Raw genomic sequence first — 16440 nt, forward strand, 5'->3', positions numbered from 1 at the left:
CCACAGCCAGCCCGTCTTTTGGAGACCCCATTGTAATATAATATAAGAATAATAAAAAAAAGCTTATATTAATCGAGGCTCACATTCCAGTGCAGTCTTCCTTTCCACTTATATCCTGTGAAAGGAAAGAAAATTGGTGTTCACTTGGTCAATGTGTGGAGGTGCTGGTAGAACAGGGTGTAAAACCCCAGAATCATATACTGAGTAAATTCACTGCACACTCTTTTATGAAAGATGCAAGATATTTTATTAAATGCAAAGCAGACATGCAATAAACATCAATGGAGGTGAGCGACACGCAGACTTTAGACTTTTCAACCTTCCTGGATCTTTGTCAGAATAGTCACTAGAAGAGAGGGAGAAAGAATAGGATGAGTGCCAAAAGTACATATATACAAAAATACAATATATACAATATCGACATGTCCATGCAATGATACAATCATATTTTGAAAGAAGTCATATTTTGACAATTTTTTGTCTCCATATACAGCATGTCAGTCTCGTTAAAGATGTTATGTTCTAAAGGGGAAGTAGCATGTAGGAGTAAAATACAGGGCATAACTTGTAGGGAGTACGTTATGAGTCTCGAGGAGCACTGTATATTGAGATATGGTCTAAATATGGTATAGCCTGGTCTAAGAACCAAGAGGTACTATGGGGAAGGCGTCCCCATAAGTCTGAGGTACATAATACATAAATAGATTAGATGGCAGAGGAAATGTTAGCCCTGATGTGGTGTATGTCGTAGACATATAAGGATGACAGGTTGTGCATGGAGGTAGGTTTTAGGTTCTGAGGTTACCCAAAATGCAGTACAGGAAAGGAGTGAATAGCCAGTGCACAAGATGGTATTGTTACCTTCAGGTATAGTAAGAAAGAGGTGCTCCCACACGTATGCCAGTGGGAATTGGGTTTGTGTGTTGGTTATGTGGCAGGTGTCAGACTGGAAGTGTGTCATCGGGGGACCCGCCCTCCAGAGGTCGCATCATACGGGTGGTGACTAGGGGAGTAGTGAATTAGTACGTCACGGTACCCATGGTCACGGGGGAAACCCGCACGTGCTTAATGGCCAATTGGGATGTATGCAGAGTGTTGGAGGAACTTGTCCCATGGTCATGGGGGAAGCCTGCTCATGTGCAAAAGCAAAACAGTGTCAAGACTCTAAAAGCATCCGGGAATATTATTGGAAGATGTCAGGGTGTCTCGGAGAGGAGGTGCGCAAGTGGGAGGAAAGGGAGAAGAAAGGAATAAGAGAAATAGATGAATAAATAGAGAAATAATTAGAAGTGAGGTATAGAAAAGAAATAAAAGCAGTAGATATTAGAAGGGATGAAGAGAAAAAATGTTGGAGAAAAAGGAAAGGGGGGATGAAGGGGAAGAGGCAAGCTGTGAGAAGATAACTTATTTATAACTTATTTATAAGAAAGAGGCTTAACAAGAGAAGAGGAGGTGTTGCATTGTATGTTAGGAAAGTATATATCTCAACAAAGATCCAAGCTTCAGAGAATGGTAGCCCTGTAGAAACTGTTTGGGTAAGAAAGAATACAAGGAGAGAAGAACATAAAGGATACTATTGTATGTGTTTACTATAGGCCACCTGGACAGACTGAAGATATGGATGAACTTATTACATCAGATGTTTTTGTTCTCAAAAAAGTACGACATAGCCAAGGCAGTGCTGCAGTGCTTTCAGCTTGTGACTGATGTTGTCATTTCGGAGATGGAGGAGGAGGTGCAGGAGCTGAACAATGTGATTACATTGAGGTTACATTGGCGACTCTGTTTTTTATACTAAAGAAAGATCCTACTGTTTTTTTTTACTGTATTTTTTAAGACAAATGCATTCACCGGGAAATGTCATTTTAACATTTTACAACCTTATCTGGCCATGTGGTGTGTGACACATCATCAGACACATCCTGTTTCATTTATGATGAAGGGACTCTGAAAGTCACAAAGCCTATTTTTATAGGGCCATCAGGCGGCCCTTACTATTCTTAAAGGGCCAACAGTCGGCCCTCGCTAATTTTAGAGAGCCATCAGCCGACTATGCTTTGTTGTTCCCATTATTAACGAGTGGGTCTCCTATACTGTTATTGCGTATGCAGTGACTGCCAGAGCTGCCAAAAATTTGGACGCAACCCAATACCCCTTTGAAGAGACATATAGGAGGGTCTCAGTAAAAAAAAATTTCCCATTATAAAGGAGCGGGTCTCCTATAGTGGTAATGCCCATGCTGTGACTGCAAGGGCTGCCAAAATTTGGAAAAAAAAACACTAACAATTTAAAGACACATAGAGCAGGGCCACACTAATGACATGTTTCCATTACAAAGGAGTGGGTGTGCTATACAGTTATAGGGTATGCAGTGAGTCCAACGGTTGACAAAATTTAGGAAAAACCCCACTAACAATTTAAAGGCACATAGAGCAGGGCCGCAGTAACGACAAATTCCCATTAGAAAGGAGAGGGTCTCCCATACTGTTTGCTTATGAAGCAACGGCTGCCAAAAATTTGGAGGAACTCCAATGCCCCTTGCAAGAGATGTAGAGGTCGGAGAGCCTCCTAAAAACAATGTTCTCATTACTAGGAAGTGGATCTCCCATAGTGTTTGCCTAAGCAGTAAATGCATAAGCTGCCAAAAATTTGGAGGCACTCCAATTCCCCTTGGAAGAGACGTAGAGGTCGGAGAACCTCCTAAAAACAATGTTCTCATTATTAGGAAGTGGGTCTCCTATAGTGTTTGCCTATGCAATGAATGAAAAAGCTGCCAAAAATTGGGAGGCACTCCATTGCTCTTTGGAAGAGACGTAGAGGGCCTCATGAAAAAATGTTGCCATTGTCAGGAAGTGGGTCTCCCATAGTGTTGGTCTATGCAGTGAATGCAAGGGCTGCCAAAAATTTGGAGGCACTCCAATGCCCCTTGGAAGAGACATGGAGGAGGGCCCCATAAAAAAAAATTTCCCATTAGAAAGCAGCGGGCCTCCTATACTTGTAATGCCCATGCACTAAGTGTATAGGCTGATGAACATTTACCCCTGGTGGGTATACAAGAACATACTGTAAAAAATTTTTTTTTGCGGGCATCATAAAGACTTAAAAATTATGTGAGTGTTGCATCACGGACAATGGTCACCCTGGTACAAAAAACCCGCTCTGATAAAACACTAGTGGCAGGGCAGGCCAGTACCTCCAAGGCGTAGAGAGCCAGTTCATTCCACGTATCCAGCTTGGATACCCAATAATTATAAGGCACAGAGGAATCACAGAGGATGTTGGTACAATCAGCAAGGTACTCCCTCATCATCTTCCCAAACTTTGCACTCCTTGTGAGAATACCCTACGCCTCAGGGCCTGTGTGATGGAAGGGGCTGAGAAAATTCTCCCAGAACTTTGACAGTGTTCTCTTGCTTCTGCTGGATTGGAGCTGTTTCTCTCTCGCCTGTAGTCCTTGGTATTCCAATGAACTATGACCTCTGCCGCCAGTGTTTTCAGATGGGAATTTTTTTAATAGTTCTGCAACAAGGGCCTTATGGTACTGCCCCATTTCTGTAGACCTGTTTGCCTCAGGAATAAGAGATATAAAGTTCTTCTTGTAGCGTGGGTCTAGAAGTGTCACCAACCAGTAATGACTGTCACCCAAAATTTTGAGAACGGTCATGGGAAAGGCAGCGTAACATAAACTCAGCCATGCATGCCAGACAGCTAACAGGCAAGACTTCCGTGTTCTCACCAAGAGGAAGACTGGCCATGCTCTCCTCCTCCTCTCTGTCCTCAGGCCATCCACACTGAACAGACAGTACGACAGTTGTGCAGGTAGTACCGTCTATAGCACATGAAACTAGCTCCTGTTTTTCCTCCTTCTCCTCCTCTTCCTCATTGTCACCCAATCCACGTTGGGATGAGATGAGGCTGGGCTGAGTGTAATCACCCTGTATGGTTCCTTGCTCCATCTCATCGTGCACCGCCTGCAATGCATCCTCTTTGATTGTGAGCAGAGAGCATTTCAGAAGACAGAGAAGCAAGATGGTGACACTAATTATGGCGTCATTGCCGCTCACCATCTTGGTGGAGGATGGTACATATGTCTGACATCCATGTCCACTCCTGAGGTCTTATGTGTGGAGTCTGAACTGAATACCGACGGCCTTGTTGATGCTGGTACTCAACAACTGCCCTCTTCTGCTCACAAATTCTTCCCAACATCTGCAGTGTAGAGTTCCAAGGCGTGGGGACATCACACACCAGTCTGTGAGCCGGAAGCTGCAAACGCTGCTGAAACATGGCAAGGGCAGCGGAAGCTGTAGGTGACTTTCTAAAATGGGCACACAGGTGGCATACTTTAACAAGCAGATACGGCAGCTCTGGGTAGGATTTGAGAAACCGCTGAACCACAAGGTTAAGCACATGGGCCAGGCATGGTACGTGTGTGAGCTCGTCTCGCCTCGGAGCCGCCACCAGGTTCCGGCCATTGTCACACATGACCATGCCTGGCTGTAGGTTCAGCGGTGTGAGCCAAAGATCTGCCTGCTCTTTCAGAGCTGTCCACAACTTTTCAGCATTGTGCGATTTGTCACCTAAGCATACTAGTTTCAGCACAGCCTGTTGCTGCTTGGCCGAGGCAGTGCTGCTGTGCTTCCAGCTTGTGACTGATATGGTCATTTCAAAGATGGAGGATGAAGACGAGGAGGAGGCTGAGGAGGAGGAGGTGCAGGAGCTGTAGACTGTAGGGGCAACCCTGATTGGCCTAGGGCCCACAATCCTTGGCGTCGGGAGGACGTGTTCCGTCCAAAGGTCCGACTGGGTCCTTGCTTCCATGTTAACCCAGTGTGCCATCAGCGAGATGTATTGTCAGTGCCCACAAGCACTTGTCCTTGTGTCTGTGGTTAGGTGGACTTTCCCGGTAACTGCGTTGTTGAGGGCACGACTAATGTTTTGGCACACATGCTTGTGTAATGCGGGGACGGCACACTGGGAGAAATAGAGGCGGCTGGGGACCTAGAACCGAGGAACGTCCGCCGCCATCAGGCTGCGGAATGCTTCCGTCTCCATGAGCCTAAAAGGCAACATTTTGAGTGCAAGCAGTCACAAAATGTGGGAATTTAGTAATGTGGCCTGTGGGGAGTTGGCTGCATATTTACGCATGCCACCCCTGGTGATGCTGGCCTGGCAGGTGGTGCAAATGCCCTTTTTGGGGTTATTGGCAAAGTCTTTAAAAAATAACCAGACTCGGGAAGACCTAACAGTTGTACTGGCAACTTCCTTCGTGTTGGTGTCACGGTGAATGGTTGCCTGCCTTCTGTCTGCGGCCACCACACTGCTTCTTCCTGACTGTTGGGGTGCTCTGCCTCCCTCCCCCTGTGTGCTGCTATCCTCTCTCAGCATGTCCTCCTGCCTGGTTGGGTCAGTTACTATATCATCCACCACCTCGTCTTCCACTTACGCACCCTGGTCCTCCTCCTGACTTTCTGGCAATTGTGTCTCATCATCGTCCACCTCTTGTGACACTTTCCCACCGTCGCCTTTGTTTTATCGTGCCTGCTCAAATATTTGGGCATCGCTACATGCGATCTCCTCTTACCCCACTTCAAGTGGACCGGGCGAGAGGCCCAAATCTATAAATGGAAAAGTGAACAGCTCTTCGGAATGTCCAAGTGTGGGATCAGTTGTCTCTGGGCACTCGGCATGGTGGAAGAAAGGAGGTTCAGGGTGAGGAATATGCGGTCCAGACTCACAGCTACTGAGACTTGACCGTGTGGAAGACAAGGTGGTGGTGGTGGCTAAGTCACTGGAAGCATTATCTGCAATCCAACCAATAACCTTTTCACACTGCTCTGTGTTCAATAGTGGTGTTCTGCGCTCCCCTATTAATTGGGACAGGAAGGTCGAGCGAGAAGATGTGGGTGTTTGTTGTTGCACAATTTCAGCTTGCCCATGGCCTCGGCCTCTGCATGCACCATCACCATCACGTCCAGTTCCCCGTCCCTTGCCTTGCCCATTTTAAATGGAGGACAATATCTTCCACGCTCGCTACAAATGGCTGAATTTAGAGCCAACTTAATGTATATGTGATCCTTGTGACGAACAAATCACAGTATTAAATAGCTGGCCTGTAGGTAACTATTTTGAACAGCAAACTGGTGTCAATTGCTTCACTGACACACTGAAACAAATGTTTAATGGAGGCCAGAAATGGCAGTATTTTCTGAAAACGTATATGTGATCCGTGTGACGGAGAAAACAGTTTTAAATACCTGGCCTGTAGGTAACTGTTTTGAACAGCAAACTGGTGTCAATAGCTTCATTGACACACTGAAACAAATTTTTAATGGAGGCCAGAAATGGCAGTACTTTCAGCACAATTATATGTGATCCGTGTAACGGACAAACCACAGTTTTAAATAGCTGGATTTTTAGCGCTGTAATTTGGAAAGGACCTGGCTCTATTCTGCAATGCCAACAAGCAAATGGCACAGAAAAATGGTGTTCTCTGGATTGCTTTTTAAGCAAATAATGAGGATTGAGATCCAAAAATTTTTTATTCCTGGGCTTATTTCTAGAAATATCAAACAGCAACAGCAGCAGACAAAACTGGAATGGAGCCTCTTGTGCTATATGCACTGCAGTCTGCTATATACACTGCCTGCCTGCCTATATACACTGCCTGCCTGATAGCTCTGCAGATGGATTAGTCCTCAGAAGGACTGTTTGTTGAGATGGAAAAGTGTCTCTTATATAGTTTGGTACACCTACACTAACTAGAAACAAGAAAATCTCTCCCTAGCTCAGCAGCACCTCTCCCTACACTGTCTGATTCCGGAGTGACTGTGACGAGCATGGCGGCGCCAGGTCTGATATAGACCTGATGACGCTGTGCGGCCAGCCAATCACTGTAATGCCACAACCAACAAGGCTGCAGCATTACAAGAGCTCCAAACATGCAGGGAGGGGACCTGGAAATACTCAGCGAGCGCTGAACATCTCTAGCAGTGAGATGCTCGGGCGAGCACCGAGCAGTAGCGAGCATGCTCGCTCATCACTACTCAAAACCCATAGACTTCATTAGCTTACGCCGCCACCCTTGCTGCCATCCTAGGTCTACCAAGAACAGTCTCCCCAGATCCCATATCGTGATCATCAAAACTATCCTACCCACCGACGCTCAATGACATGTCACTCAAATTTAAAGCAAGAGATTATCCCACACACCTCCTCAAGAAGGCAGAGAATAGGGCCCTCTCCACACAATCTCCTCTACCACCTACCACAAAAACGGAAAGAATACCCTTTGTACACACTTAGCATCCTTCGGTGTCTAAAATCCATACCATCATTTGCAAACACTGGCCTCACTAGAGCCTATTGAAATATTGAAGTTTATTAAGTCTCCAGCTTTGATATGCACAAGGAGACCCAGGAACATCAAGGATCAACTTGTCAGAGGAGACATAGGAAGCACAAAAAAACTACCCACCCAACACTTCCTCAATACACTCAAAAGCGGAACGCTCCCCTGCCTTAAGTGCGCAGCTTGCTCTAACATCATCAAGTCAAATGAAGTGAAAAACCCAAGGATAGGAAAATCATACTCCATAAACGGATACTTCACTTGTGACTACAACTTTCTCATATGCGTGATAAAATGGCCCTGAGGCCCTCTTTACATCGGTGAAACCACTCCACCATCCATTGAGGGAAAACATGGCTAACACTACCCCACCATTTTTCCAATGCTAGATACTGTAATGCAGCGGCTTGCGGCATTACTGTAATGGTCCAGGGGTGTTTTGGCTGACAATGTACCTCCCCCTCAGGTGACTGATCACATGACTGTGACATCAGCACAGGTCCTGTGCACACAGAAGGACTGATCACATGACTGTGACATCAGCACAGGTCCTGTGTGCACTGGAAAATATATAAACCCTGGTAGTTTTGAGACAGGGTGCGAAAGGCGTGAGGCCTGTTCCCGTGTGTGGGACACCGTTAGCCTGGAGAGGCTTAGTGAGGCCTAGAAAGGCCTGGTGAAGCCTGAAAGGCAGAGGCTGGATCCTTGTGTGTAAGAGATGCCAGCAGCCTTGGAGGGCCAGAGGCTTGGAAGACAAGAGTCCTGAAAGGCAGAGCCTGGATCCTTGTGTGTGAGAGATGCCAGTAGCCTTGGAGGGCAAAAGGGCTGGAGACCACGTTTGGTAAGCCTTAGAGCCACAGCTGTGGCAGAACAAAGCTGACTGAAGCAGCTACAACCCGGCAAAGGTAAAAACACTGCGTTATATGGATATTGATATAAGCGACTTTGCTGAAAGCTGTAACTGGAGCCAAGTGGGCCTGTCTGCCACTTGAAAGGCTCCTGGATGTTATGTGTGTAAACATGCCGGTGAGCCACTGAGATGGACTGTGTGATAAGCAGTTATGAAGTGTAATAAACTGCTGGATTGTGAAATACTGGAAAACGTGGCTGGTGTGCTTAAATTGACCCGGGGCAGTGAGTGTCCCCCAGCATGATGACTAGCGCTGCCTTACAACACACAGTATCATTTCCCAAGTGATCAAACAGTTACCTAGACCTAGACGAGGGGGCAATCAGCCTTCTGGATCCACACACTCCAGACCCTCTCTCCAGGAGGTTTCAATAGGGAAATTGACTGGCTAACTTGATTTCTATTTACCTTCTACAGACACGTTAACAAATCCCGCCTCTTTGACCATGGAGGATTCTCTCCTCTTTCTCCATGGTACCTGTGGGTAAGTGCACTCTGCTCTCTGTCCTCCCACAACTTCCAGACATAACATTCCATACACCATTCCACTCCCTTTCTCTTTTCCTTCTTCCCATGACCCATAGGAATATCTACTAATTGTCTACCCACACCCTCCAACCCCAGTACTGCTCCCTTTCTTTACTCCTTTACCTCTTCTCACAGGTTGTCTGATCCCTTTCATTCAGTACACACACCAATTTCCCCATCAGACACCACTGACATAGGCACTGGTGCGCCTCTATCCTACTATACCTGAACGTAACAATACCCATCTTGTGTACTGACTATTCAATCTTTTCCTGTACCGCACATTGAGCAACCTCTAAACTTACCTACTGTATCTAAAACCTACCTTCATGCACCATCTGTCCTCCTTACTGCATATTGTACTTTTTAGTGATGAGTGAGCACTAAAATACTCAGGTGCTCGTTGCTCAGGTCGAGAAATTGGAATGCTCGAGTGCTCGGCCTGAGCAACGAGCCCAATGTAAGTCTATGGGAAACTCGAGCATTTTTCAGGCAGCTCCCCCGGGAGGCCTGCAGGGGGCCTAAAAATTGCCCAAATCGATGGGAACAGTGCTCATGACATGGGAACAGCATGGGGAAGACCCCTGGAAGCATTTCTGACTCCCAGGTCACTGCTGTCAACAATGTTGTCAGAGTATTACGCCACTTTTACGGGTTCACAATAAAACATACAAAAGCGAAACCAAAATGTATTTTCCTGGGAAAAATGTTAAGAAACACCCTTTCCAGGGTAATGACTTGTATATAAGGCGAAATAAATAACCAAAAACAAAATGATCCTCCACACTTTGGGCTATGTTCACACGTAACGTTTTTGATGTGTTTTTGCACTTTTGTATTGCTTTCAACTGTGAAAAATACAGTCACCTGTAAATGTCATTTTAACATTTTACTACCTTACCTGCCCATGTGGTGTGTGAGATATCATCAGACACATCCATACAGTGCTGAAAAAACATGGGAACAGCATAGGAAGACCCCTGGAAGCATCTCTAACATCCAGGTCACTGCCTAAAACCGTGGTCATCAGATGTGATCCTATATTACTGCAGTAATAATACAGACATTTTTGGCAACGTGACAAATATTAACCCCTTAAGCCCCGATGGTGGTTTGCACGTTAATGACCGGGCCAATTTTTACAATTCTGACCACTGTCACTTTATGAGGTAATTACTCTCGAACGCTTCAACGGATCCCCCTGATTCTGAGATTGTTTTTTCGTGACATATTGTACTTCATGATTGTGGAAAAATTTCTTCGATATCACTTGCGTTTATTTGTGAAAAAAACGGAAATTTGGCGAAAATTTTGAAAATTTTGCAATTTTCAAAATTTGAATTTTTAAGCCCTGAAATCAGAGCGATATGTCACACAAAATAGTTAATAAATAACATTTCCCACATGTCTACTTTACATCAGCACAATTTTCGAACCAAAATTTTTTTTTGTTAGGGAGCTATAAGGGTTAAAAGTTGACCAGCGATTTCTCATTTTTCCAACAAAATTTACAAAACCATTTTTTTAGGGACCACATCACATTTGAAGTCACTTTGAGAGGTCTTTATGACAGAAAATACCCAAAAGTGACACCATTCTAAAAACTGCACCCCTCAAGGTGCTCAAAACCACATTCAAGAACTTTATTAACCCTTCAGGTGCTTCACAGGAATTTTTTGAATGTGGAAGAAAAAAATGAACATTTAACTTTTTTCACAAAAATGTTAATTTAGACCCAATTTTTTTTATTTTCACAGGGGTAACAAGAAAAAATGGACCCCAAAATTTGTTGTGCAATTTCCCCTGGGCACGCAGATACCCAATATTTGGGGAAAAAATACTGTTTGGGCGCATGGCAGGGCTCGGAAGGGAAGGAGCGCTATTTGACTTTTTGATTGTAAAATTTGCTTGAATAATTAGCGGACGCCATGTTGTGTTTGGAGAGCCCATGTGTGCCCAAACTTTGGAGCTCCCCCACAAGTGACCCCATTTTGGAAACTAGACCCCCCAAGGCACCTTTCTAGATGCATAGTGAGCACTTGGAACCCCCAGGTGCTTCACAAATTGATTCGTAACAATGAAAAAGTGAAAAAAAAAAACACTTTTTCATTTTTATGAATCAATTTGTAAAGCACCTGAGTGTTCCAAGTGCTCACAATGCATCTAGATAGGTGCCTTGGGGGGTCTAGTTTCCAAAATGGGGTCACTTGTGGGGGAGCTCCAATGTTTGGGCACACAGCGGCTCTCCAAACGCAACATGGTGTCGCTAACAATTTGAGCCGATTTTCCGTTAAATTTGTTAGAGGACACCATGTTGCATTTAGAGAGTCCCTGTGTGCCCAAACATTGGAGCTCCCCCACAAGTGACCCCATTTTGGAAACTAGACCCCCCAAGGCACCTATCTAGATGCATAGTGAGCACTTGGAACCCCCAGGTGCTTCACAAATTGATTCGTAACAATGAAAAAGTGAAAAAAAAAACACTTTTTCATTTGTATGAATCAATTTGTGAAGCACCTGAGGGTTCCAAGTGCTCACTATGCATCTAGATAGGTGCCTTGGGTGGTCTAGTTTCCAAAATGGGGTCACTTGTGGGGGAGCTCCAATATTTGGGCACACAGCGGCTCTCTAAATGCAACATGGTGTCCGCTAACAAATTTAACGCAAAATTGGCTCAAATTGTTAGCGACACCATGTTGCGTTTGGAGAGCTGCTGTGTGCCCAAACATTGGAGCTCCCCCACAAGTGACCCCATTTTGGAAACTAGACCCCCCAAGGCACCTATCTAGATGCATAGTGAGCACTTGGAACCCCCAGGTGCTTCACAAATTGATTCGTAACAATGAAAAAGTGAAAAAAAAAAACACTTTTTCATTTTTACGAATCAATTTGTGAAGCACCTAGGGGTTCCAAGTGCTCACTATGCATCTAGATAGGTGCCTTGGGGGGTCTAGTTTCAAAAATGGGGTCACTTGTGGGGGAGCTCCAATGTTTGGGCACACAGGGACTCTCTAAATGCAACATGGTATCCGCTAACAAATTGAATGGAAAATCGGCTCAAATTGTTAGCGGACGCCACATTGCGTTTGGAGAGCCCCTCTGTGCCCAAACTTTGGAGCTCCCCCACAAGTGACCCCATTTTGGAAACTAGACCCCCCAAGGCACCTTTCTAGATGCATAGTGAGCACTTGGAACCCCCAGGTGCTTCACAAATTGATTCGTAATAATGAAAAAGTGAAAAAAAAAACACTTTTTCATTTTTACGAATTAATTTGTGAAGCACCTAGGGGTTCCAAGTGCTCACTATGCATCTAGATAGGTGCCTTGGGGGGTCTAGTTTCCAAAATGGGGTCACTTGTGGAGGAGCTCCAATGTTTGGGCACACAGGGACTCTCCAAATGCAACATGATATCCGCTAACAATTTGAGCCGACAATTTGTTAGCGGATATCATGTTGCATTTGGAGAGTCCCTGTGTGCCCAAACATTGGAGCTCCCCCACAAGTGACCCCATTTTGGAAACTAGACCCCCCAAGGCACCTATCTAGATTCATAGTGAGCACTTGGAACCCCAGGTTCTTCACAAATTGATTCATAAAAATGAAAAAGTGTTTTTTTTTTCACTTTTTCATTTTTACGAATCAATTTGTGAAGCACCTGGGGGTTCTAAGTGCTCACTATGCATCTAGATAGGTGCCTTGGGGGGGTCTAGTTTCCAAAATGGGGTCACTTGTGGGGGAGCTCCAATGTTTGGACACACAGGGGCTCTCCAAACGCAACATGGCGTCCGCTAACAATTTGAGCCGATTTTCCATTCAATTTGTTAGCGGACACCATGTCGCGTTTGGAGAGCCCGTGATGTGCCTAAACAGTGTAGCTCCCCCACAAGTGTCCCCATTTTGGAAACTATACCCCTCAAAGATTTTATTAAGGTGTATAGTGAACATTTTGAACCCAGAGGTACGGCACATTATTTGTTTACATTAGGTCATCATATTGAATAAGTTTTCATTATTCTTGAGCGCAAGTGCTCGCTACTTGAGTTTGCATCGGGTACTCAGGTATGCACCATGTACAGCGTGTGCTCGAGTGACATGCTCGAGTCCCTGCTCCGCATGTTTCACGGTTATTAGACACCCAAAAAAAAACATGCAGGGATCGCTCGTGCATGGCAGGCAATCCCCGTAAAGTTTTTTGGCCGCGAAGCATATGGGGCAGAGACTCGAGCATGTCACTCAAATACCCACGATACTAAATGCATACCAGAGCACCCGATGCAAACTCAAGTAGCGAGCACTTGCTCTCAACACTAGTCGCCATATCGTCATCTTTTTTTCTTACTTTTGAAAAAAATCCCAACCCCAGCCCTAACCCTAGCACAACCCTAGCCCCAGCACAACCCTAGCCCCAGCACAACCCTAGCCCCAGCACAACCCTAGCCCCAGCACAACCCTAGCCCCAAACCCAGCCCTAACCCTAGCCCAATCCTAACTCAAGAGTTTATTTTTGACGCCGTTCCTTGTGCGGTATAAGTGATTAGACGACTTTATTCTTCGGGTCGGTGTGATTACAGCAATGCCAGAATCATATGGGGTTTTTATGACTGACAGCTGTCACACACTAAAAGACGCATTTTTTGTAAAATCTAGTTTTTGCATCGCCATATTTTGAGAGCTATAATTTTTCCAGATTTTGGCAGACAGTCATGTGACGGCTCGTTTTTTGCGGGATGACTTGACGTTGTTATTGGTGCCATTTTCAGGCACGTGACATTTTTTGATCGCTTTCTATTCCGATTTTTGGGAGGCAGAATAAACAAAAACCAACAATTCAGGAATTTTTTTTTTTGTTTTTTTTTATTCTGTTCCGCGTGTGGTAAAATTGATGAGGCAGCTTTACTCTTCGGGTCAGTACGTTTACAGCGGTACCACATTTGTATCATTTTTCTATGTTTTGGTGCTTATACACAATAAAAGCTATTTTATAGAAAAAAATATTTTTTAGTATCGCTTTATTCTGAGAGCTATAACTTTTTTATTTTTCGGCTGATGGAGCTATATGGTGGCTTGTTTTTTGCGGGACGAGATGACGTTTTCAGCGATATCATTTTTATTTATATGCGTCTTTTTGATCGCGTGTTATTCCACTTTTTGTTTGGCGGTATGGTGATAAAGCATTGTTTTTTGCTTGGTTTTTTTTTTTTTTTTTTTACCGTGTTCACTGAAGGGGTTAACTAGTGGGACAGTTTTATAGGTCAGGTTGTTCCGGACGCGGCGATACCAAATATGTGTACTTTTATTGTTTTTTTTTTATTTTTTTTATAATAATATTTATTGATGGGTACATTATATTTTTATTTTTGGTGTATTATTTTTTTTATTTTTTTATAATATTTTTGCACATTTTTTTTTTTTTTTTTTTTCCACTTTCACACAGTTTATACACTTTATTACTTTGTCCCACTCTGGGACTTTCACTTTTTTTTTCTGATCGCCTGCATGGCACAGGAATGGAGCACCATCCCTATGCCATGAAGGCTGTCAGAAGTGCACAGTGTGAAGATTGCTTGGAGATGCACTGCGCATGTCCAAGCAATCTTCCTGCTCTCTGGTGACCCGGATGTTGTCATGACGACATCGGGTCGTCATGGCAACACCCGGGAAGCCTTTGCAGACTGCGCTGGAAGCCGGAAGAGGAGGTGAGTATCGCCGATCACCTCCCCTTGCCCCCGCAATGCCGCGATCGACTTCGATCGCAGCATCGCGGGGGTTAATGTGCTGGGAGCGGTGCGTGACCGCTCCCTGCACATAGTACCGGGTGTCAGCTGTGACAATCAGCTGACACCCGGCGGCGATCGCGCCCGCACAGCCTGTGTGCGGGCGCGATCGCGATGACGTACTAATACGGGTCTGGCTCTTAAGTCCCAGGGCACAGACGCGTATTAGTACGTCAGATGTTATTAAGGGGTTAAACTCCATTTAAAATGGGCAAGGCTCATGGCAAAAGAGACGCAGAAGTGGACGTATTGGTGATGGTGCACGCAGAGGCCAAGGCCATGGGAAAGATGAAACTGTGCCTGCTGAGGGAGCACAACAAACACCCACATCATGTCAAACTACCTTCCTGTCCCAATTCCTAGGGGGCAGCGGAACACCACTATTGAAGCCAGAGCAGTGTGAAAAAGTTTTTGGTTGTATAGCAGATAATGCATCCAGTCAGTTTGCCACCCCCACCAACCTGTCTTCCACATGGTCCAGTCTCAGTAACCGTGAGTCTGGACCACATTATTACTATTACTTTAGCTCCATTTATTCCATGGCACTTTACATGTGAAAAAGGGGTATATATCGCAAAAACAATTACAATAATCTTGAACCAAAATGTGACAGTGACTGATACAGGAGAGGACCCTGCCCGCAAGGGCTCACAGTCTACAAGGGATGGGTGAAGGTACAGTAGGTGAGGATATAGCTGGTCTTGCAGCGGTATGGTGGAGCGAGGGTTATTGCAGGTTGTACGCTTGTCGGAAGAGGTGGGTCTTTAGATGCCTTTTGAAGGTTTCAACAGTAGGCGAGATTCAGAAATGTTGGGGTAGAGAGTTCCTGAGTAGGGGGGATGCACGGGAGAAATCTTGTTTGCGATTTTGGGAAGAGGGGAGTATAGAAGGAGATCTTCTGAGGATCGGAATTTGTGTGCAGGTAAAAACCGGGAGACTAGGTCAAAGATGTATGGAGGAGACAGGTTGTGGATGGCTTTGCATGCCAAGATTAGGATTTTAAACTGGAGTCTCTGGGCAATAGGGAGCCAGTGAAGGAATTCGAGAGGAGAGGCCAGGCAATAGCGGGGGGACAGGTGGATTAGCCCGGCAACAGATTAAGATAGATTGAAGGGGTGCAAGACTGTTGGAAGGGAGGCCACAGAGTAGGAGGTTGCAGTAGTCAAGGAGGCAGATGATGAGGACATGCACTAGTGTTTTTGTAGATTCGTGGTTGAGGAATGTGTTGATCCATGAGATTTTTTTTACTTGGAGTCGGCATATTCCTCATCCTGATTCTCCTTCCTCCTACCATTCCGAGTGCCCTGAGACAACTGATCCTACACTTGGACACTCCAAAGAACTGTTTTATTCATCTTTCCATTTATAGATTCTGGCCTCTCGTTCGGTCTACTCAGAAGTGGAAAGAGCTTGGATATGTGGTTTTAAGGAGAGATTAGAGTCCAAGGTTACCTCAAGAGCTGTTCATTTTTCCATTTATTGATTCCGGCCTCTCGCTTGGCCCGCTTCAAGCATGGCAGCAGAAGATCGCACTTAGCAATGCCCAAATATTTGAGCAGCCATGGTCACCCGAAGGTGACGGTGGGAAAGTGAAATTACTGTCGCAAGAGATGGATGATGATGAGACACAATGGACAGAATGTCAGGAGGAGGACCAGGGTGCGGAAGTGTAAGATGTGGTGGTGGATGGTGAAGCTGATGGGCCTAACACCAGGGTCCAGACACAGTGTCTGCGAGTGACACCACTGCCTCTTCCCCTGTTGTACGTGCACGCTAATCCCCCATTCGTGGCGTAGTCGTAGATGCCTCCCACCCTGCACCTGTCATTGCACACTTGCAACTATCACCATCAGCAACCACGTCCACATCCTTGTCT

At 45.3% G+C, this 16440-nt stretch overlaps 1 protein-coding gene across 1 annotated transcript in view; it reads right to left on the bottom strand.

Annotated features, from left to right (window-relative positions):
* Positions 1-223: 223 nt before the first annotated feature.
* Positions 224-16440, bottom strand: part of LOC141257386 (calpain-2 catalytic subunit-like) — a 280695-nt gene continuing 264478 nt past the window's right edge. Inside the window, exon 21 of the mRNA XM_073671879.1 lies at positions 224-346. The gene's annotated coding sequence lies outside the window, so the exon portion shown is untranslated. The remainder of the gene's footprint in view (positions 347-16440) is intronic.

Source organism: Phyllobates terribilis, unplaced genomic scaffold (assembly GCF_046119375.1).
Source record: "Phyllobates terribilis strain yellow unplaced genomic scaffold, ASM4611937v1 Scaffold_3__8_contigs__length_932513732, whole genome shotgun sequence".
Classification (NCBI taxonomy): Eukaryota; Metazoa; Chordata; class Amphibia; order Anura; family Dendrobatidae; genus Phyllobates; species Phyllobates terribilis.